Source organism: Hypanus sabinus, chromosome 5 (assembly GCF_030144855.1).
Source record: "Hypanus sabinus isolate sHypSab1 chromosome 5, sHypSab1.hap1, whole genome shotgun sequence".
Lineage (NCBI taxonomy): Eukaryota > Metazoa > Chordata > Chondrichthyes > Myliobatiformes > Dasyatidae > Hypanus > Hypanus sabinus.
The window spans coordinates 8,982,836-9,007,162 of NC_082710.1; the positions used below are offsets into that span (position 1 = coordinate 8,982,836).

The 24,327-nt window shown below is 44.6% G+C and overlaps 1 long non-coding RNA gene across 1 annotated transcript in view; it reads left to right on the forward strand.

Annotated features, from left to right (window-relative positions):
• The window catches only part of LOC132393914 (uncharacterized), a 174,768-nt gene extending 152,822 nt beyond the window's left edge, over positions 1-21,946 (forward strand). Inside the window, exons 3-4 of the long non-coding RNA XR_009512101.1 lie at positions 8,464-8,789; positions 19,616-21,946. This is a non-coding gene — a long non-coding RNA (uncharacterized LOC132393914). The remainder of the gene's footprint in view (positions 1-8,463; positions 8,790-19,615) is intronic.
• Positions 21,947-24,327: the final 2,381 nt, after the last annotated feature.

Consider the following 24,327-nt stretch of genomic DNA (forward strand, 5'->3'; position numbering starts at 1 on the left):
TTGACCAAGCATATGAAGCCAAGGTTGTTTTGAACACCTCAAGAGGAATCCTGGGGGTTGGCAGGTTCACTGATCGGCTCTATTTCACCACTTGGTTCCGGCCGGGGCTGATTCATTGCGCGACCTGTTTTCCATAGATCTGTAGAGAAAGTTGAGATGGTGTACTTGACTTACTAACTGTTAGATTGTATGAAGTCATTCCGTGTTGCCAGTCAAGGGGAACTGTTGGGCACCCTGGCTACTAATTTATGCATCACCAATAATGTCTGTTTGGTTGGTAAGGCCAGATGAAATTGCTGAGTTTCAGACCCGTTGTGACGATGATTGCTCACTGCGTACAGAGCTGTGGTTCTTCCAGTGTTTCAGTTCTTTGTCCTATTTTTTTGGAAGCGCCTGCTCTACTAACGGTCACTCAGGTCTTGTACCTCAAGTTAGGGTGCTGCTTCCCCTCCCCTAAGAATCTTGAACATCCACCCCCAACGACTTCTATTTCCCCTAATGCCCTCCCAGGACACATAACTGCCACCTGGGGGGGGCAGTACTACCCCCATTAGGAATCACGGGGTTAAATCCAGGGATTGCTGGGTGGCACCACTCGAAGGGTAGGAAGAGCCTACACTTCACCGTATTACAATAAATAAATACAGCTTTCTAAAATTTAAAAAGCAAGCTTTCTCTAAATATATAAGCCTGCAGGAGAAAAGTGCTGTATTTAAAAAAGGGCGTCACGACAGAGTAGTGGTTAGCACAACACTTTACAGTACAGGCAACTCGGGCTTAATTCCCACCGCTGCCTGAAAGGAGTTTGTGTAGCGATGTGCTACACACAGCGCTGAAATAACGACACGCAGTCGGTAAGTCGTTTCAAGACTAGTTTATTCAAACCGCGGAGCTGGTATTTCAATCCCTAGCGCCCGCCCTCTCCGGACGGAAATGACGTCAGAGGTGCATTACCGAAGTCTCCCCCCACGTGCTGGCTATTTGTGAGCCGGTTTGCCTGCGCAAAAATTGGGTCGCCACATAACCCCCCCCACCAAAACCGGCGATACACCCCCCAATGTCCACAGTCTGGATCAGCCTCTGTTTGGGAGGTCTGCCTCTGCGCCGTGGTGCCTGAACCTCAACCGGCTGCGCCAAGTCCACATGGGCTGGTTTGAGTCGGTCCACCGTGAAAACTTCCTCTTTCCCCCCAATGTCCAGAATGTACGTGGACCTGTTGTTGTTGATCACATTGAACAGCCCCTTGTACAGCCGCTGTAGCGGTGCCCGGTGTCCGCCCCTTCATACAAACACAAACTTACAGTTCTGCAGGTCTTTGGGTACATGGGTCGGGGTCCGTCCATGCTGTGAAGTCAGTAAGGGGGCCAGGTTGCCAAGCCTTTCACATAGTCTGTCCAGGACTGCTGCTGGTTCTTCCTCTTGCCCCCTCGGGGCTGGTATGAACTTTCCTGGGACGGCCAGGGGTGCGCTGTACACCAATTCAGCTAACGAGGCATGCAGATCCTCTTTGGGCGCTGTGCGAATTCCAAGCAGGACCCAGGGAAGCTTGTTCACCCAGTTAGGTCCTCTCAGACGGGCCATGAGAGCCGACTTCAAGTGACGGTGGAAGCGTTCCACTAGTCCGTTCGACTGTGGGTGGTAGGCAGTAGTGTGGTGTAGCTGCGTTCCCAACAGGCTGGCAACAGCCGACCACAGGCTGGAGGTGAACTGGGCGCCTCTGTCGGAGGTAATGTGGGCCGGTACCCTGAAGCATGCTACCCAGGTTGCAATCAGTGCTTGGGCACAGGAATCGGCAGATGTGTCGGTGAGCGGGACTGCCTCTGGCCACCTCGTGAACCAGTCTACCATGGTTAGGAGGTACCGCGCTCCTCGGGACACCGATAGGGGGCCCATGACATCCACATGAATGTGGTCGAACCTCCGGTGGGTGGGTTCGAACTGCTGTGGCGGGGCTTTAGTGTGCCGCTGCACCTTGGCTGTTTGGCACTGTGCACACGTTCTGGGCCATTCACTGACCTGCTTGTGAAGTCCGTGCCACGCGAACTTGCTGGAGACCAGCCGGATGATTGTCCTGATAGATGTGTGCGCCAAACTGTGTATGGAGTCGAAAACTCGCCGCCTCCAGGCTGCCGGGACGATGGGGCAAGGTTGGCCGGTAGCCACGCCACACAAGAGGGTCCTCTCACCTGGGCCTACGAGAAAGTCCTGCAGCTGCAAACCCTAGCCTGTGGTCCTGTAGCTGGGCATCTCGTCGTCTGCCTGCTGCACCTTTGCCAGTGCTGCATAGTCCACCCCCAGGGACAGGGCCTGGACAGCTGGTCTGGAGAGTACGTCTGCCACAACGTTGTCCTTTCCCGAGACATACTGGATGTCCGTTGTGTACTCGGAGATGTAGGACAGATGTTACTGCTGGCAAACCGACCAGGGATCGGACACCTTCGTTAACGCGAAGGTCAACAGTTTGTGGTCCGTGAATGCGGTGAATGGCCTGCCTTCTAAGAAGCACCTGAAATGCCGGATTGCCAGATACAGTGCCAACAGCTCCCAGTCGAAAGCACTGTACTTGAGTTCAGGTGGTCGTAGGTACTTGCTGAAGAACGCCAAGGGTTGCTAACACCCCTCGATGAGCTGCTCCAGCACCCCACCGACTGCTGTGTCGGATGCGTCCTCCGTGAGGGCAGTCGGAACGTCCGCTCTGGGGTGCACCAGCATCGCGGCATCTGCCAAGACTTCCTTGGCTTTAACTAAAGCGGCCGCGGCCTCCTCGTCCCAGGTAATGTCCTTGCCTTTACCCAACATCAGGGTGTACAAAGGGCGCATGATATGGGCTGCTGAGGGGAGGAAACGGTGGTAGAAGTTCACCATACCAACGAACTCCTGCAGGCCTTTGACCGTGTTGGGCCGGGCAAAGTGGCGGATCGTGTCTATCCTGGCGGGCAGAGGTGTTGCCCCGTCTTTGGTAATCCTGTGGCCCAGGAAGTCGATGGTATCGAGACTGAACTGGCATTTGGCCGGGTTGATCATGAGGCCGAAATCACTCAGACGGGAATAGAGCTGGCGGAGGTGGGACAGATGCTCCTGGCGACTACTGCTGTCTATAAGGATGTCATCAAAATAGATGAACGCAAAGTCCAGGTCGTGTCCCACTGCATCCATTAGCCGCTGGAACGTCTGTGCGGCATTCTTCAGGCTGAACAGCATTCGGAGGAACTCGAACAGGCTGAACAGGGTGATAAGTGCCCTTTTGGGGATGTCTTCAGGGTGCACTGGGATTTGATGGTATCCCCGGACGAGGTCTACTTTGGAAAATATTCTTGCCCCGTGCAGGTTTGCTGCAAAGTCCTGTATGTGCGGCACGGGGTAGCGGTCTGGAGTTGTAGCCTCGTTCAGTCTGCGGTAGTCACCGCATGGTCTCCAACCCCCAACTGCTTTGGGCACCATGTGCAGGGGGGAGGGCCATGGGCTTTCGGACCTCCGTACGATCCCCAATTCCTCCATCCTCTTGAACTCCTCCTTCACCAGGCGGAGCTTTGCCGGGGGGAGCCTTCGTGCGCGGGCGTGGAGGGGTGGTCCCTGGGTCGGGATGTGGTGCTGAACCCCGTGTCTGGGCATGGCTGCCGTGAACTGCAGTGCCAGAATCGATGGAAAGTCCACCAGGATTCTGGTGAATTCGTTGTCTGACAGCGTGATGGAGTCCAGGTGTGGGGCCAGCAACTTGGCTTCACCCAGGGAGAACGTCTGGAAAGTCTCGGCATGTACCAGTCTTTTCCCTTGCAAGTCAACCAGCAGGCTGTGAGCTCGCAAGAAGTCTGCCCCCAGGAGTGGTTGGGCCACGGCGGCCAGTGTGAAGTCCCACGTGAACCGGCTGGCGCCGAACTGCAGCTGCACTGTGCGGGTGCCATAGGTCCATATTGTGCTGCCGTTTGCGGCCCTCAGGGTGGGTCCTGGCTTCCTGTTGTGGGTGTCATACCCCATTGGGGGCAAGACGCTGATTTCTGCTCTGGTGTCGACCAAGAAGTGGCGTCCCGATTGTTTGTTCCAGACGTACAAGAGGCTGTCCTGGTGGCCAGCCACCATAGTCATTAGCGGCAGCTGGCTCTTGCAGGGCGAGCGACAACAGCGGGCTTTTGTGCCCCACCGCTGGTGGTAGAAACACCACTGTTCACTGGCCTCCTCACTCCTGCCTCTGTGTTGTGTGCACCCCCCTGCCGGGCCTGGTCTGGTCCGCTGTTGGGTGTGTGGCCTGGTAATCTGACCAACAGACGCCACGCTCTCCCTCTTGGCTTTCCACAGCACGTCTGCCCGGGCCGCCACCTTCCGGGGGTCGCAGAAATCTGCATCGGCCAGCAGCAGATGTATGTCGTAGGGCAGTTGCTCTAGGAACACTTGCTCGAACATGAGGCAGGGCTTGTGTCTGTCAGCCAGGGCCAGCATCTCGTTCATCAATGCTGACGGCAGTCTGTCTCCCAAACCATCCAGGTGAAGCAGGCGGGCACCCCGCTCACGCCGTGAGAGGCCAAAGGTCCCAATGAGCAGCGCCTTGAATGCTTCATATTTGCCTTTTTCCAGGGGCGACTGTATGAAATCTGCAACCTGGGCGGCTGTCTCCTGGTCAAGGGAGCTCACCACGTAATAGTAACACGTGGAGTCAGAGGATATCTGCAGAATCTGGAACTTGGCTAAACCACACGCGTGGTCGCAGCATCTGGAAAGTCGGCAGTTTTAGCGAAACTGCGTGAACAGATGAAGAGTCGGTCATCTTTGGTCCAAATCCCGTTTGGACCGTCAGGGTCACCAATGTAGCGATGTACTACATACAGAGCTAGAGATGACACGCAGTCGGTTAGCCATTTCGAGTCTAGTTTATTCAAACTTTGCGGCGCTGGCATTTAATCCCTAGCGCCTGCCCTCTCTGGGTGGAAATGACATCAGAGGGGCATTACCAAAGTCTCTCCCTGCGCGCTGGCTATTTGTGAGCTGGTTCGCCTGCACAGAAAGTGGGTCGCCACATTTGCACGGTCTCACTGTGACTGTGTGGGTTTCCACCGGGTGCTCTGGTTTCCTGCAACATTCCAAAGATGTACCAGTTGGTAGATTGACCGGTCATTGTAAATTGTCTCGTGATTAGGCTCGGGTTAAACTGGGGGTTGCTGGGTGGGACAATTCAAAGGGCCGAAAGGGTCTGTCCCACGCAGCATTGCAATAGATTAAAATAAAATTAAAATTAACGTTAAGACATTATTTTATTTGTCATATGCATTTACATGCATTGTGGTCTCTTGGTGTGACATAAAAGAAAACAATTTTGAAAATTTATCAAGAATAAAGAATTACTATACAAAAATAAAATTGGAAGTATGTATATGGAATAAAATGTGCTTAAGTACATAAATACCAGCATGTATTTAAGCATATTAAGCATTAGTCAATTTCTATTTAAAACATAAAATGATAGCCATTGAAAATCAACTTCTTACGGCAAAGCAATGAACCTTACAGTAAACACTGACTGAAATCAACAGTGATCGCATTCATCAGTTTATATTATTATTTTGTGATGGTTGCAAGAAGACATTTAAGAATCTCAACAGGTCTTTTGCCTAATAAAAGATAACATAGATTTCATCTAAAACTATTAAAGCTAAGTGCTTTTCAGGATCTGTGACTGAGGTGTCAATAGAAGAAAATAATTTAGTACCTAAGCTGTCTCTCCTGGGACCCTGGGCTCTGCCAACACTTTTATTTTCTTTCAGTATAGGTTTCTGTTTTGATGTTTTTTATTATTAAGTTTTAGTTGGTTGCTTTGATCTATTTGTTGTATCTAATGTCTTAATTATTATATTTCGGGGGGGAAATATTATTTGTAAAATCACTCCATTCTGTCTTATTTTTACTGAAAACGTACCTCAGAATGGAGAGCTATGAGACTCCTTCATAAATACAATTGACCACCTCAAGGAAAATACTGTCTTCAAGTTAAAAGCTCCCCTGTGCCCAATAAAACAATTGGTATGACTAACGGGCTCCTCACTGCCTGCACTTTATATATGACTAGCATGGCCCAGTACATAAAGAAGCCAGTAAAATAGACTCCAGTGTCTAATGGTGTGAAAATGCAAATACTCAGCGGCTGCTTTATTCGGTGTCTCCCTGTACCTAATAAAGTGGCCACTAAGGGTATGCTTGTGGTGCTGTGGCCCATCCACTTCAAGGTTTGACATGTGTTTTCAGAGAGGCTCTTCTGCATGCCACTGCTGTAATATGTGTTCATCTGAGTTACTGTCGTCTTCCTGTCTGAATCAGTCTGGATCTTCTCCTCTGACCTATATCATGAACAAGGCATTTTCACCCAAAGAACAGCTGCTCACTGGATGTTTTTATTTCAAAACTATTCTCTGTAAATTCTACAGAACATTGTGAAAATCCCAGGAGATCAGCAGTTACTGGGATACTCCAACCACCCTATCTGGCACCAACAATCATTGCACGGTCAAAGTTAGGTAGATCCCATTTCTTCCTCAGTTTCGTCTGAACAACAACTGAACCTCTTGACCCCATCTGCGTGCTTTTATGAATTCAGTTGCTGCCACGTGACTGTCATTCATATGTTGGGGTACAGTTCTGTTTTTGTGGATGTCTGCAAGGAGCAAGAATTTCAGGTTGCAGGTTGTATATTGTATAATATCCTCTGATACTAAATTGAACTATTGAACATGATTGGCTGATTTGATATGTGCATTAACAAGCATGTTCTTTGAGGCTGTCATAGCCAGCAGTAGTACTGCGGATAAGCTCCCACTAACTATTAAATGCTCTCAATGGCGTGCGCCTCAAATAGCCTCTGACAACCAAATCCAGCTCCTGGCCTTCATGTGTGGCTTAGCTACTAAACTCAGCAGAGTCATTTCTACTGACAGGAGATGGGGCAAAGGTGAGTTATTGGCGCCTTAAAACCAGTCGCTTCAGGCAGATGGGTAACTCATCAACTGTAGTTGGCAGTTCCTCTAGGGGAAGGAAAACTTTGATTTCAAACCTGTGCTGCCTTGAAGCTATACCCACTCATGAGGAAGGTTTCAGGAATAAACCCCGTGGAAAGATCCAGAGCCGAGGCAGTCCTACATTGAGCTCAATGCTGACTGGCAGCTCCTGCAATGCTGCCAGTGCCAAACTGTATCCGTCTTTGCCGTTCCTTTGGGTTCACCAGATGCATGGAGAAGGGAGCTTGCTACATGGGCAACAACTTGCTCCCCATATCGTACTGCCTAGGCTTATGTATCTAGATAGCTAGGACACAATACCCACGGCCAACGTGCAGGTGTACCGGGGTACCTAATTAAGTGGCCACTGAGTGTATAAGGTAAATTATGTGGACATTTTGCTTCTGTAGAGATCAATAGGCTTTTAAATGTTGTAAGAGAAAGAACAGTGAGGGCCAGTAAGGAGTATATAAGGATGTAGTTTGAGCTAATGTGGTAACAGGGAACCGCAGACAAAGCCTAGAATGAGATGTGGAATGAGTGATGATGACCAAGTTTCAGGAACTTCATGCAAAGTGTCGCCACTTATCAGCACCGTCTTTAAGCATAATGAATTCATTAATGAGGTCACTGCGCGCAGCCACCGTTGTAAGAGAGAAATGGAACTAAGTTAGACTTGAAGATCATAAACACAGGATATTCTGCAGATGCTGGAAATCCAAGCAACACACACAAAATGCTGAAGGAACACAGCAAGTCAGGGAGCATCAATGGAAAAGAGTAAACAATCGACGTTTCGGGCTGAGACCCTTCATCAGGTCCGGTTCTGTGGTTCAATTTAATATTAGAGAATGTTTGCAGTACATAACATGTAAACAACATCTATTCTTGATTACTGACTAGATTACAGAGAGCACTGATGAGCCCTGTAGTGCAGGGGCAAAGTAGGGATTCAGAATGCCAGCAGTACAGGTCCAATTCCAGCCGCTGTTTGCGAGGAGTCTTTCTGTAACCACCATTTTGATGTCTAAACCTAGTTTTGCTGTCTCTATGGAGCCTCGTCAACTGAGAATGTGAAAGCAGTGCCGAATTTGGTGCCTGAATGTGTGGTGACTCTTGCGGGCTGCCCTCATTAGGTTGTGTTGGTTGCTAACGAAATGATTCATTCACTGTATCTTTCGATGTACATAAATCAGCATCTGAATCTGAACCTCACGCTCAGCTTCAACCAGCCTCCTGGTGCGCACCAGTTTTTAAAAATAAATCATTCATTATCTCGAATGCCAATCCGTCTGGCTTTTTGGTTTGCTTACACACTGTAAACGGAGTAGAGACAACGAAGTGGAGGTGAGGTAAAAAGTAAACCATTGAACATGCTTCTTGTTTGCCAAAGCAGACATGCGGGAAAAATACTGCTTCTGCTTCAACTCTTCCACAAACCTGGAGCTTTGTGTGAAGCTGAGATTTGTTTTTTCTTTTTATTTAGAGATACAGCATGGTTACTGGGCCATTCCAGCCCAGTGAGCCTTCACCACCCAACTACACAAATGTGACCAATTAACCTACAAACCTGTACGTCTTCGGATGTGGGAGGAAACCGGAGCACCCAGAGGAAACCCACACAGTCACTGGAGGAACGTATAAACTCCGTACAGACAGCAGTGGAATTGAACCCAGGTCCCTACCGGTGTAATAATGTTCCACCAACCGCTACACTACTGTGCCCATTTTTAAGAAGGTTTAAAAAGATCAACGTTGTTTGAAAGTGTTAATGAAGATTAATCTATAACAGATCCCTATCAAGAAAATCAGGTAATACTTTTTGTATAAACTCATTTTTATTTATCAAAATTTGGACGCACAAAGCAAATCATGATAACAATTGGAATGTATCATGTATACTGTGGAGTGTAGTTGGCCCGATTATGTAAACAGTTGATAAATGGCAAAATAGATTTTAATGTGTAGAGCCTATGCAGTAAAATAGTCAAGAAACACCAAAGTATGTTTACTAAATAGGGCAGTGAGAGCCTTGGGACTAAAGTAAAGGAAAATCTTTTGATGCATCAGATTTTTATTAAAGGTACAGCTCCAATAATATTAAAGGAAAAAGATTGACAAATTATTACTAAAATAAGACCAAAAAAAGCTAAAAAAAAGATAAAGGTCAACATTTCATAGATGCCAACATTTCTTTCAGCCAATAGGATCAGAATCACAATTAGTTTTAATTGGGTTCTGATGAAGGGTCTTGGCCCGAAACGTCGACTGTTTACTCTGTTCCATAGATGCTGCCTGACCTGCTGAGTTTCTCCAGCACTTTGTGTGTGTTGGCTTGGTTTTAATATCTTTGACCTATGTCATAAAATTTGTTGTTTTGCAACCACAGTGCAGTGCAATACATAAGTTACAGTAAGATGTAGTGAGGTAGTGTTCATGGGTTGAATGTCCATTCAGAAATCAGATGGCAGAGGGGAAGGAGCTTTTCCTGTGTGTCTCCTCCCTGAAGACAGCAATGAGATGAGGTTGATGTTAGCCAGGGGTGGAATGTTCACCACTATTAGGATAATGGCTGAAAACTCACTCAGCAGAAAAAATGGACAACACTTGACTGATAGATGTTCTAAGCAGGCTGGGCAGGACAATATTCTCCACAGATTTGAGGGAGTTTAATAAGATTTCCGAAAGATCCTTGCTTTCATTACAGAATAGCCCTCATCTCTGGGTTGGGGATTGGGGAGAGCGAGATCCTCACTGCTATTTGAGTACTACAACTGTTTCAATGCTGGGACTACTCTGGTTCAGTTCAGAGCTTAAGCACAGCTCCAGTGTAAAAATGAAATATTAAATATGCCTTTGTGATATTAAAAATGTTGCCACTATCAATATTTTCAGTATAAACCAGAAACAAATAATTCTGCTCTTATAACTCCACAAGCATTGCTTTATTAGTTGCCTGATTGCGGCAGTTTCCATAAGACCATAGGTCAGAGGAGCAAAATTGGGCCTTTCTGCTCATCAAGCCTGCTCAGCCATTTCACCACGGCTGATCTACTATCCCTCTCAACCCCATTCTTCTGCTTTCTCCCCATAACGTTTAGCTCTTACTAATCAAGAATCTATCAACCTCCATTTTGAATATACCCAATGACTTGGCCTCCACAGATGCCTGTGGCCATGAATTCCACAATTCACTCTCTTCTGGCTGAAGAAATTCCTCCTCATCTCTATTCTAAATGGATATCCTTGTATTCCAAGGCTCTGCCCTCTGATACTAGACTCCCCCATTATAGGAAACATCCTCTCCTCGTCCACTCTACCTTGGCCTTACATGAATTATCTCTAAATTTTAAACATAATTTGTTCCCATTGAAATACAGCAGGGTCTCCAAATGAATCAGCGTAAACATTATTTTGGTAGTTTAATTTAAGGCATAAGCTCACAAGCACATCTTAGGTCTAGATTTCGCTGTTACCTATTTATAAGACAGTATCTCCTGAAAAGTGCCAGCGTTGGAGATTCTGACATATAGTTACTTGTCAGATTGGATCATCCACAAAGGGCTTCAGAGGAGGACAAGGGGAACCAGAAGGTCCTGTGGCCTGTTGCCAGGAATGGAACTGAAGGCTTCCTGGTGAGAGACCTCAGCACAGATCAAACCTTTTCCATGTGTTCACCTTGGGGCATGCCAATGGCTTAGGCCAGCAAGCAAAGCAGGTAGAAGCATTCATAGACACAGCAGATTCTGTTGAGTTTGTAGTGCAGAGGGTGGAAGAAAATCAGATTTTATTTTAGATCTATAAAGAGGTTCTTACATAAAACTGAATTGACTAATTAAAAGAATTATAAATGTCTTAGAAAACACTGCATACATGAGTCATTTCAAAAGCTTTATAAAATGGTGAACATTTCTGAAAGCCTCTAAACATGTGTAACAGCAAAAAATAAATCCCCTGTTGTTTCATTCCTTGCAACCTTTTACTGGTGAATCATTTTAAACGCAAAACAGAAACTGTGCTCTCAGGGAACAATTTTCAATTCTTCTATTTAATTCTACGGATTGTTTAATTATGATGAAATATGCTCTTTTCTAAAAACGTTTCCAGTTGTTCTTAGACCATAAGGCCATAAGACATAGGAGCAGAATTAGGCCATTCAGCCCATCAAGTCCACTCCGCCATTCCATCATGGCTGATCCTGGATCCCATCCGACCCCATACACCTGCCCTCTTATTATATCCCTTGATGCCCTGGCCAATCAGAAATCTATCAACTTTGTAATTTACACTTAGTAACTGTACTTCCATAGAAAAGGCCTTTTGCTTACAGACTCTACAATATCAATTTCAAGTTTATTCAACTGCACATCAGTTTAACAATGTTCCTCTGGACCAAGGTGCACAGTACATATAACTCACACAGTTCAAAGTATCATGTAACGTAATATTACCACAAATAAATTAACAAATAATAAAATATAGTCCAGAAGTTTGACATTTAGCATAAGGTACATTTGTGTCACAAATCAAAAAGTAAGCTGCATAACATTACTGGGGCTGATATGTAAGTGATGAGACCTGGGTGATGGCAGGGAGTTCAGCCATCTCATGGTGTGGGGGAAGAAGCTGTTTCTCATCCTTACAGTCCTTATCCTAATATGGAATTAATTATCATTGAACTTTGGCATGTAGAAGATTTTAAAGCCAAGTTAAAAATTGTTGACCTATGTCTCATCACAATCAGGTTTATGAAATAAACAAATGATTAATGGCAAATAAAGCTAATCTTTGATCTTCAAAACCTGGATTTTTTTATGGAGTGAAAATATTTGAGAATATTTTAGGGCACTAATTGTTGTTGTTACTGCTTGTGAACCGCTGAACATTGTGGACGTGCAGTGCTGGTGCTGGAATGTGTGGCGACACCTGCGGGCTGTCCCCAGCACATGCTCAGGCTGCGCCGTTCGTTAACACTAAAGACACGTTTCTCCGTATGCTTCGACAGACATGTGATAAAAAAATTAATCTAAATCGACGTATGGGAGATGATGCTTGACGTTGGTTCAAAGTTCAAAGTAAATTTCTTGTCAAAGTAAAAATACGTCACCCTATAAAACCCTGAGATTCTTTAGTTTTTGTAGGCATACTCAATAAATGCAATAACCATTATCGAATCAGTGAAAGACTGCACCAACAGTGTTCAAGAACAAAATACAAAATAAATAAATAAATGAATACATAGATAAGAACATGAGATGAAGAGTCCTTGAAAGTGAGTCCATAGGTTGTGGGAACAGTCAGTGTTGGGGTGAGTGAAGTTACCCCTCTGGTTCACGAGCCTAATGATTGATTGGCAGTAACTGTTTCTGAACCTGGTTGTGTGAGTCCTGAGGCTCCTGTACCTTCTTCCTGATGGCAGCAGTGAGAAGAGTGTGTGACCTGTGTAGTGAGGGTCCCTGATGATGGATGCTGCTTTCCCACGACAAGGCTCCATGTAGATGTGCTCAAACCTAATGCCAATGTAGTTGGATCTCTTCAACTGTGGCTGTGTGTTTTGTGATTGAACATTGAAATAAATGCTTTCAATAAAAATCGCATACTGACTGGTATTTTATGTGTGTGTTCTCAATATTTATTGCTTATTTAACTGCTTTTTTTCTTTTTATATTTACCCAGTTCATTGTTTTTTGCACACTGGTTTTTGTCTGCCTTATTGTGCGCAATCTTTCATTGATTCTACTGCATTCCTTTCTATTAACTGTGAATGCCCTCAAGAAACTGAGGTTTGTATATGGTGACATATGTCTGTACTTTGATAAGAAATTTACTTTGAAATTTTGAACTTTGTGTGAACTAACACAGAATGTTTCACATTCTAAAAATAATGCTGATAGCAGCAAAATTATTTCAACTAGAGAATAAATTTATTTCATTCTGTTGGTGACAATATCAATTTCATGAAATATTTGAAAAGGCAATAATGTTCATAGAGGTTTAAATATGAATGTATTTAAAAAGCATTAATTATGAATAGGAAATATTTATATGGGCTACCTGTATATTTAAAGCTGTTTAAATTAATTAAATTCCTGTTGGCTTCTAAATGGTGAACTATATCACCCAATATTGTCCATTACAATAAACTGCCAAACTCACTGAACTTGACAACTGTACCTGGTTAGTCTGAATTGAATTAGCCTGGGTAAGATCATAAGGAAAGGAAAATCTCTGATATCATAGAAACATAGAAAACCTACAGCACAATACAGGCCCTTTGGCCCACAAAGTTGAGCCAAGCATGTCCCTACCTTAGAAATTATTAGGGTTACCCACAGCGCTCTATTTTTCTAAGCTCCCATGTACCTGTCCAAAAGTCTCTTAAAAGACCCTGTCGTATCCACCTCCACCACCGTTGCCGGCAGCCCATCCCACACACTCATCACTCTCTGCGTAAAAAACTTACCCCTGACATCTCCTCTGTACCTTCTCCCCAGCACCTTAAACCTTTGCCCTCTTGTGGCAAGGATTTCAGCCCTGGGAAAAAGCCCCGACTATTCACACGATCAATGCCTCTCATCATCTTAATCACCTCGATCAGGTCACCTCTCATCCTCCTTTGCTCCGAGGAGAAAAGGCCGAGTTCACTCAACATGTTTTCAAAATGCATGCTCCCCAATCCAGGCAACATCCTTGTAGATCTCCTCTGCACCCTTTCTATGGTTTCCACATCCTTCCTGTAGTGAGGCAACGAGAACTGAGCACAGTACTCCAAGTGGGGTCTGACCAGGGTCCTAAATAGCTGCAACATTACCTCTCGGCTCTTAAACTCAATCCACGGTTAATGAAGGCCAATATACCGTATGCCTTCTTAACCACAGAGTCAAACTGTGCAGCTTCTTTGAGCATCCTATGGACTCGGACCCCAAGATCCATCTGATCCTCACACTGCCAAGAGTCTTACCATTAATACTATATTCTGCCATCATATTTGACCTACCAAAGTGAACCACCTCACCTTACACTTCCTCCCTCACCACCATTCAGGGCCCCAGACAGTCCTTCCAGGTGAGGCAACACCTTACCTGTGAGTTGGCTGGTGTGGTATACTGCGTCTGGTGCTCCCGGTGTGGCCTTTTATATATTGGTGAGACCCGGCGCACATTGGGAGACCATTTCGCTGAACACCTATGCTCTGTCCGCCAGAGAAAGCAGGATCTCCCAGTAGCCACACATTTTAATTCCATGTCCCATTCCCATTCTGATATGTCTATCCATGGCTTCCTCTACTGTCAAGATGAAGCCACACTCAGGTTGGAGGAACAACACCTTATATACCGTCTGGGTAGCCTCCAACCTGATGGCATGAACATTGACTTCTCTAACTTCTATTAATTCCCCTTCTTACACCATCCCTTATCTATCTATTTATTTATTTATTTACTTACTTTTCTATCTATCTATTTATTTAATTATCCTCCTCCCCCTCTTTTTTCTTTTCTCTCTGCCTCTCTCACAATCACTCCTTGCCTGTTCTCCATCTCCCTCTGGTGCTCCCCTCCCCATTCCTTTCTCCCTAGGCCTCTCATCCCATGATTATTTCCCTTCTCCAGCTTTGTATCCCTTTTGCCAATCAACTTTCGAGCTCTTAGATTCATCCTTCCCCCTCCTGTCATCTCCTATCATTTCGGATCTCCACCACCCATTTTCAAATGTCTTACTATTTTTTCTTTCAGTTAGCCCTGATGAAGGGTCTCGGCCTGAAACGTCGACTGTGCTTTGTCCTATAAATGCTGCCTGGCCTGCTGCATTCCACCAGCATTTTGTGTGTGCCACTTCACACTTATCTGGGTTGAACTCCATCTGCCACTTCTCAGCCCAGTTTTGCATCCTATCAATGTCCCTCTGCAGCATCTGACAGCCCTCTACACTACCCACAACACCTCCATCCTTTGTGTCATCAGCAAATTTACCAAACCATCCCTCCATTACCTCATCAAGGTTATTTATAAAAATCACAAAGATTAAGGGTCCAGAACAGATCCCTGAGGCACCCCACTGGTGACCAACCTCCATGCAGAAAGTGACCCATCTACAACCACTCATTGCCTTCTGCGGGCAAGCCAGTTCTGGATCCACAAAACAATGTTCCCTTGGATCCCATGCCTCCTTATTTTCTCAATAAGCCTTGCTTGGGGTACCTTATCAAATGCCTTGCTGAAATCCATATACACTGCATCTACTGCTCTTCCTTCATCAATGTGTTTAGTCACATCCTCAAAACATCCAATCAGGCTCATAATGCATGACCTGCCCTTGACAAAGCCATGCTGACTATTCCTAATCATATTATACCTCTCCAAATGTTCATAAATCCTGCATCTCAGTATCTTCTCCATCAACTTACCAACCACTTAAGTAAGACTCACTGGTCTATAATTTCCTGGGCTATCTCTATTCCCTTTCTTGAATAATAGAACAACATCCGCAACCCTCCAATCCTCCAAAACCTCTCCTGTCCCCATTGATGATGCAAAGATCATCGCCAGAGGCTCAGCAATCTCCTCCTTCGCCTCCCACAGTAGCCTGGGATACATCTCATCCGGTCCCGGTAACTTACCCAACTTGATGGTTTCCAGAAGTTCCAACACACTCTCTTTCTTAATATCTACATGCTCAAGCTTTTCAGTCTGCTGCAAGTCATCACTACAATCACCAAGATCCTTTTCCATAGTGAATACTGAAGTAAAGTTTTCATTAAGTACCTCTGCTATTTTCTCCAGTTCCATACACACTTGATAGCTCCTATTCTTTCACGTCTTATCTTCTTGCTCTTCACATACTTGTAGAATGCCTTGGGGTTTTCCTTAATCCTGTCCCCCAAGCCCTTCTTGTGGCCCCTTCTGGCTCTCCTAATTTCCTTCTTAATCTCCTTCCTATTAGCCTTATAATCTTCTCGATCTCTAACACTACCTAGCTCTCTGAACCTTTTGTAAGCTTTTCTTTTCTTCTTGACTAGATTTATTACAGTCTTTGTACACCTCGGTTCCTGTACCCTAACCATAACTTCCCTGTCACATTGGAACATAACTATGCAGAACTCCACACAAATATCCCCTGAAAATTTGCCACATTTCTTCCGTACCTTTCCCTGAGAACATTTGTTCCCAATTTAAGCTTCCAAGTTCCTGCCTGATAGCCTCATAATTCCCCTTACTTCAATTAAACACTTTTCTAACTTGTCCGTTCCTATCTCTCTCTAATGCTATCCTGATTAATATTTAAGAACAGTGAGGATTTAGAACTTTATCCCTCACAAACATAGAATATGTATCTTCTAAAGGTATGAAAAATAGAATTTATCATCCAGGATGTTATATATTTTTTCTCTCTCTTCATAGAAATGGGCCTAGTTGAGATATTAAGGGAAAGTTCCAGAAGTGAGGGATGTCAGTTCTTAGATATGAGGAATTTTCCACAGAATATATAAGATTGAATATAAGATCATAAGACCATAAAATATAGGAACTGCATTAGGCCATTTGGCCCATTGAGTCCGCTTCACCATTTCAATATGGCTTATCCAATTTTCCTCTCAGCCCCAATCTCCTGCCTTCTCCCCATATCTCTTCATGCCATGACCAATCAAGAATATATCAAATCTGCTTTAAAAGTACATAAAGACTTGGCCTCCACAGCTGCTTGTGGCAACAAATTCCACAGATTCACCAGTCTCTGATTGAAGAAATTCCTCCTCATCTCTGTTCTAAAAGGACACCCCTCTATTCTGAGGCTGTGTCCTCTGGTCTTAGACTCTCCCACCATAAGAAATATCCTCTTCATATTCACCCTATCAAGACCTTTCACCATTCGATAGGATCCAATGAGGTCACCACTCATTGTTTTGAATTCGAGTGAATACAGGCCCAAAGCCATCAGACGCTCTGCATATGACAAACCATTCAATCCTGGAATTATATACAACAAACACGCACAAAATGCTAGAGGAACTCAACAGGCCAGGCAGCATCTATGGAGAAGAGTCTGTTGGCGCTTCGAGCTAAGAACCTTATCTGTCCCTATGAAGGGGTCTTGCCCCAAAGCATCGACTGCTTACTCTTCTCCATAGACTTTGCCTGGACTGTTGAGATACTCCAGCATTTTGTATGCATTGCTTGGATTTCCAGTATCTGCAGATTTTCTCTTATTTGTGATCATATTTGTGAACCTCCTTTGAACCCCTTCCAGTTTCAGCACATGCTTTCTAAGACAGGGGCCCCAAACTGCTCACAATACCCAAGTGAGGCCTCATCAATGCTTTATAAAGTCTCAACATTACATCCTTGCTTTTATATTCTAGTCCTCTTGAAATGAATGCTAACATTGCATTTGCTTTCCTTACCACAGACTCAACCTGCAAATTAACATTTAAGGAATCCTGCACAAGGATTTCCAAGTCTTTTTGCACCTCATTTCTTTTATTTTCTCTCTCTTCAGAAAATAGTCAACCATTTCATTTCTTCTGCCGAAGTGCATAACCAAACCCTTCTGATACTCTATTCCACCTGCCATTTCTTTACCCATTGAAACGACAGTCTAACCACCATCAAGAACATATATATTCAGAAAGATGCCGGGAAAACACCAGCAATATCATCAAGGATCCCACCCACCCTGCTTATAGACTGTTTGTCCCACTCCCATCAGGGAGGAGGGTATGTAGCATCCACACCAGGACCACCAGATTTAAAAACTTTCCACAAGTAGGAAGGCTGATCAATGTTTGCACCCACTAACCCAGCCCTCCACCCCACCCCCCCACCGCCACTACTTTATCATTTCCTGTCAGTTACCTTCTGTACACACACACCTGTGCCAAGCGTCACTTTATGGACACACAATCAATCTCCATCAGGGTTTCCCGTCCTTTTTTTAATGCCATGGACTCCTACCGTTAATTGAAGGGTCCCAGGTTGAGAACCTCTGATCTACAGGTATACGTATAAACAATCTTGTATATTTATATTTATTGTGTTTTTTTATTGTTGTGCTCTTTATCTTATTCTATTTCTTGTGCTGCATCAGATCCAAAGTAAGAATTATTTTGTTTTCCTTTACACTTGTGTACTGAAAAAGATTTTAAGCGATCTTAAGTCTTGAATTAAACAATACAAGATCATGTGGGATTTAGATGGGGAAGCAGAGAATGTATTCTTGTTCACTATCAGTTGAAGAGGGGATACAAACTGATGCTAAAGGACCAGAGAGTCAGGAAGGAAAATAAGGAAGTATTGGGATTGGAATTGGATTGAACACAAGAGATTCTGTCGATGCCGGGAATCCACAGCAAAACACATAAAATGCTGGAGGAACTCAGCAGGTCAGGCAGCATCTATGGAGAGGAATATAAACAGAGATCCTTCAACAGGGCCATATAATAAATCAATTTTTAAAAAATTATTTTGGTGTGACTGTAGCATAGTGGACAACACTATTATTGCACCAGCAGCCTGGGTTCAATTCCCATTGTTGTCTGTAGGGAGCTTGTATGTGGATTTCCTACGTGTGCTTCAGTTTCCTTCCATATTCCAAAGATGTGTGGGTTAATAGGTTAGGTGCTTCCATGGATAAATAATGTGGATGAGGAGGGGATGTTTCCTACCATGGGGGAGTCTCGGACCAGAGGGTGCAGCCTCAGAATAGAGGGACATCCATTTAGAACAGAGACGAGGAGGAATTTCTTTAGTCAGAGAGTGGTGGATCTGTGGAATTCATTTTTAGTGCTCAGTGTGCAAACAAATAGCACACTGAGTGTTAAACAACAAATCGCGAAATCACAGAAATACAAGGGAAAAAGTTGGGGAAACTGTACAGGAAAGAATGCTTGAAATAGAACTGACGTGGATTTGATAGGCCACATGGCCTCTTCTGTGCTGTCACAATTCTGTTTGGTTCTATTCATAATAAGATGCCAGGGTTCTGTATTTACGCTCAAACACACAAAAAACGGTAATATGTGAGAGAGGCTTTTCTGTATAGTGCTGCACTGCCATCTAGTGGTGAAAGCCATAGGAAAGACCCATCCACCTCTGCATCCCTTGAGTGATTGCTTATAATTACATTACTAACAAAATAAAGAACCCATTCCCATCCTCATCAAGGTGCCATTTATCTCCTTGCAGTGCCCAAGTCTCGAAATATTTATTTATTTGGAGATACAGGGCAAAATAGGCCCTTCTGGCCCAATGAGTCACACCGCCAGCAGCCCACCGATTTAACCCGAGCCTAATCACAGTGCAATTTACAATGAGCAATTAACATACTAACCGGTACGTCCTTGGAGTGTGGGAGGAAACTGGAGCACCCAGAGGAAACCCACACGGCTCACGGGAAAATGTATAAACGTATAGATGGTGCTGGAATTTAACTCCCAATTCCAACACCCCAAGATGTAATAGCATCCCATTATGTTACCTGTGGGTGCTGCGTATTTTTTTCCCACAGGTACCCCGGGCTTGGACATACTCCCTGACATTGCCAGGCAGTCAGCACAGATGGAACTCTCCACTGCCTGCTTCCAGGACCATGGGTATCTATTGTAGCCAGTGATTGTTAACTAACGTTCATCTTTTTTTTTACAGCTATGTGGACCAACTATTACTCAGAGCAGGAAATGTTTACTCAGCCTGAAAACTGCACGGCATGTTAACAAAATACTATATAAGAGAAAATTCTAGCTGCGTAGCACCAAAGGCAATGTGCAAAGAAGTATTTCAGTCATTGCGTGGCCATGCACTCGCACTGCTTAGAGGGAATCGTATTGTTAACTCTATCTTTGAACAGAAGCCTAACATTATAATAGGTAATGTTGCAGCTATATAGGACCCTGGTCAGACCCCACTTGGAGTACTGTGCTCAGTTCTGGTCGACTCACTACAGGAAGGATTTGGAAGCCATAGAAAGTGTGCAGAGGAGATTTACAAGGATGTTGCCTGGATTGGGGAGCATGCCTTATGAGAATAGCTCGGCTCTTTCTCCTTGGAGTGACAGAGGATGAGAGGTGACCTGATAGAGGTGTACAAGATGATGAGAGGCATTTTTCCCAGGGCTGAAATGGCCAGCATGAGAGGGCATAGTTTTAAGGTGCTTGGAAGTAGGTACAGCGGAGATGTCAGGGGTAAGTTTTTTACTCCAGGGGTATGTTTCTATTAAATCTCTGCCCCTCCCCCCAGTTTTAAGCTCCTCCACCCTGTAGAGAAGACTGCCAACATTCAGCTTATCCATATCCCCAAAGAAGATGACTTAAGGTTTAGGAAGAAACAATCAGACAGGGCTCTCGAGAGTTCACCAGGAAAGAGATGAAGAATGGACTTAGAAGAGCTAGAAGGGGACATGAGAAGGTCTTGGCGTGTAGGATTACGGCAAACCTAAATGCGTCCTGTGCATTCATTTGTAGAACAAAGGAAGCTGCTCAGAAATGATTTAGTTTAATTAACAGATTACAAAGGAAAGGTGAAGGCTTGAGCAGCAAATCAATGTTCACTGACCAAGGATCAGCTTTATTCACCACAGACAGTTACAAGTATCAGAAGTTTGCTGTGACGTGTTGACGCAGCATGCAACAAAAACAAACAGCATTCAACAATTATACAAAATAAAGCTTATATACAAATAAAGTTAAAACTACAGCAATGGGATAAATGTACATAAGTACATAAATACCAGCATGTATTTACAATGTGAAAAGCATTATAAAATGTGCTTTAAAGTTTTTATAATTCAGTGTAGTGGCTGAGATAATAGATAGACGGAAATGGGGGGGGGGGGGGGGGCGGTGCTAACTGGAATGGTTGATCAGATTAACTGCCCTGAGGGAAGAAACTTTTAAGATGGCATGAAGTTTTCTGTTTTAATAACTTCATAGTAATTTCTAGAAAGAGCTTTTCAAAAAGGCAGCTTGCAGATGTGCTGACTCAGGGCAAAGGTGGGCAACAGTACAGAAGTACAAATTGGCAGTGATTGCATTGGCACAGAATCATAGCCCAGGCTCACAAAGCGACTTTTTATCTCTTCCAGAAAGTTGCCATGGAGAGGGATGGAATTAGTAGCTTGGGAAAGGAAACTGTGATCAGAAGCCAAGGCAATGGCTTAGATCTTCAAGTATTTAGACTGGAAAGGTTCCTACTTACTTATCACTGAGATCTGATCATTACCATTATGCACTGTGACATGGCCAATCATGGTCTTTCCATGACCATGACTGTCCTTGGGAAATTTTTCTACAAAGAAAATGAATCTCAGAGCTGTTTATCGTGACATATATATCATCATCATCATTAAGTGCCGTGTTGTTTGACGTAGGCCATCATGGCCCATGACCATGGTTGCTGATGGCAAATTTTTCTAAAGAAGTGGTTTGCCATTGCCTTCTTTACAAGACGGGTGACACCAGCCATTATCAATACTCTTCAGAGATTGTCCGCCTGGCATCAGTGGTCGCATAACCAGGGCTTGTGATAAGCACCAGCTGCTCATACAACCATCTGCCTCCTGCTCCCATGGTTTCATGTGACCTTGATCAGAGATGCTAAACCGGTGCTACACCTTGCCCAAGGGAAAACGGAGGCTATCTGTGGTGAACTATGTGCCTGTCTGGACACGCCCCCTGCTGACTGCTCCTGTGGCTCCTCCCACAGGCCCCTGTATAAAGGAGACCTGCGGCCTGACGCTCGGCCTCAGTCTCCAGGACGTAGTATGATAGACACTCACTCCTGGTTCCTTCTTCCAGTCAATAAAAGCCGATATCTCGCCTTACGTATCAGTGTGAGTTATTGATGGTGCATCACTATCGAAGGGAGGGAGTGCCTTACACCTCCTTTGATTGAAACATATCCCCACCCCATCAACCAATGAATGTTTGATAAGCAGTCTAAAACTCAGTCAGTTCCATCATGGGCACTAGCCTCCCCACCATTGAGAACATCTTCAAATGGCTATGCCTCAAAAAGCTGGCATCCAGCATTAAGGACTCTCCCCAATTGGGATATATGCCCTTTTCTCATCCCCACCATCAGATTTCTGAATGGTCCATGAACCCATGAACATTTCCTCAGTATTTTGATCTATCTCTGTCTCGGCATTATTTATTTATTAATTACACTGTATATTAGTGTTAATAGCTAGATTAGTAAGTGTGTCAAAGGTTATGGGGAGAAGGAAAGAGAATGGGTTTCAGATGGATAATATATCAACTGTAGTTGAATGACAGAGCAGGTAAGATGGGCTGAATGGCCTAATTCTGCTTCATTGTCTTATGGACTTATAGTAAGTTTTTATGCATTGCAATGTACTGCTGCGGCAAAACAACGGATATCACAACATGTGTCAGTGATAATACATCTGATTCTGCTTTCAATTAGTTTTTGCTGTCTAATGAGTGAGAAGGATGGATAATCGGATGGTGCAGAGCAGAGCTGCCTTGGTGAAAAGCTGTTGAGGAGGTTATCTGGTTGCAGAGAAAAAGCCAGCATGTATAAATTACTTTAAAAGCTGCAAAATGATGGCAATTAGAGACAGGGATCACAAACAAAGGAATGCAAAATCTGCAAAATGAAAAGTTGTAGAAAATTACCAGAATTCGACTATGCTAGCGGAGGGAGAGAAACAGAAAGTGCCCAGAATTCAGGCCATGCCAGTGGATGCAATTACGAAGAAGGCATGCCAGCGGCTATGCTTCATTAGGAGCTGAGAGCCAGGTCAGAGGCGTTCAAGTAGATAGGGTCTACAGAAAGTCTCCAGAAAGTCATCTCACGGCCGAAGTGTCAATTCCAGACTCAATCTGAATCAAGGAAGTATGCTCGACAGCTGTGGCAAGGTTTGAATACCACCACCGCAGACAAAGTTAAATCGAGTGACACAGGCAACAACGGCTTCACTTCCAGATGCTTTCTATGCTTACTTCAACCCAAAAGGTGGAGGAATCATCACAAACTTCCAAAACCCTGATGATCCCATGATTCAGTCTCTGAGACTGACATGTGCATAGCCTGCAGGAGTGTAAACCCACAAAAAGCATCCAGTCCTGATGGGTACCTGGACAACTATTAAAGGCCTGTGTTGATCACCAGGCTGGAGTGTTCATGAAGATCTTAAACCTCTCACTTCAGTGATCTTGTGTACCCACCTGCTTCAAGCAGGCTTCAATTATACTGGCGCCCAAGTAGAACATGGTGACCTGCTTCAATGATTATCATCCAGTAGTGCTTACATCCACAGTAATGAAGTGTTTTGAGAGGTTGGTGATGAAGCATATCAACTTCTACCTGAGAAGTGACTTAGATCTGCTCCAGGTCCACAGCAGATGCTATCTCATTGGCTCTTCACTCAATGCTGGAACATCCGGACAGCAAAGATGCATACATTAGGATGCACTTTATTGACTACAGCTCAGCATTCAATACAGTCATCCCATCAAAACTAATCAATAAGCTCTTGAACCTTGGCCTCAACACTTCCTTGTGCAATTGGATCCTCGATTTCCTCACTTGCAGACCCCGGTCATTTTGGATTGGGAAAACATCTCCTCCACGATCTCCATCAGCACAGGTGCACTACAAGGCCGTGTGCTTAGCCCCCCTGCTCTATTCGCTTTACACTTATGATGGTGCGGCTAAGCACAGCTCCAATGCCATATTCAGGTCTGCTGTTGTTGTTGGCTGAATCAAAGATGGTGATGAATCAGCATATAGGAGGGAGATTGAAAATCTGACTGAGCAGAGCTATAACAACAGCCTCTTACTCAATGTCAACAAGACCAAGGAGCTGATTATTGATTTCAGAAGAAAGAAACCGGAGGTCCATGAGCCAGTCCTCATCAGAGGATCAGAGGTGAAGAGGGTCAGCAACATTAAATCCCTCAATGTTATTATTTTGAAGGACCTGGCCTGGGCAAATACAGAGAAATAACAGTAGCACTTCTACTTCCTTAAGAGTCTCTGAAGGTCTGGCATGACATTTAATACTTTGAGAAACTTTTATAGTTCTTTGGTGGAGAGTATATTGACTGATTGCATCACAGCCCGGTATGGAAACACAAATGCCCTTGAATGGAAAATCCTACAAAAGGTATTGGATATGACCTAGACTATCATAGGTAAAACCCTTCCCACCATTGAGCACATCTACATAAAACACTGTCGCAGAACATCAGCGTCCATCTTCAGAGACACCCACCACTCAGTCAATGCTATCTTTTCACTGATACCATCAGGAAGAACGTACAGGAGCCTCAGGACTCATACCACAAGGTTCAAGAACAGTTACTACACCTCAGCGATAAGGCTCCTGAACCAAC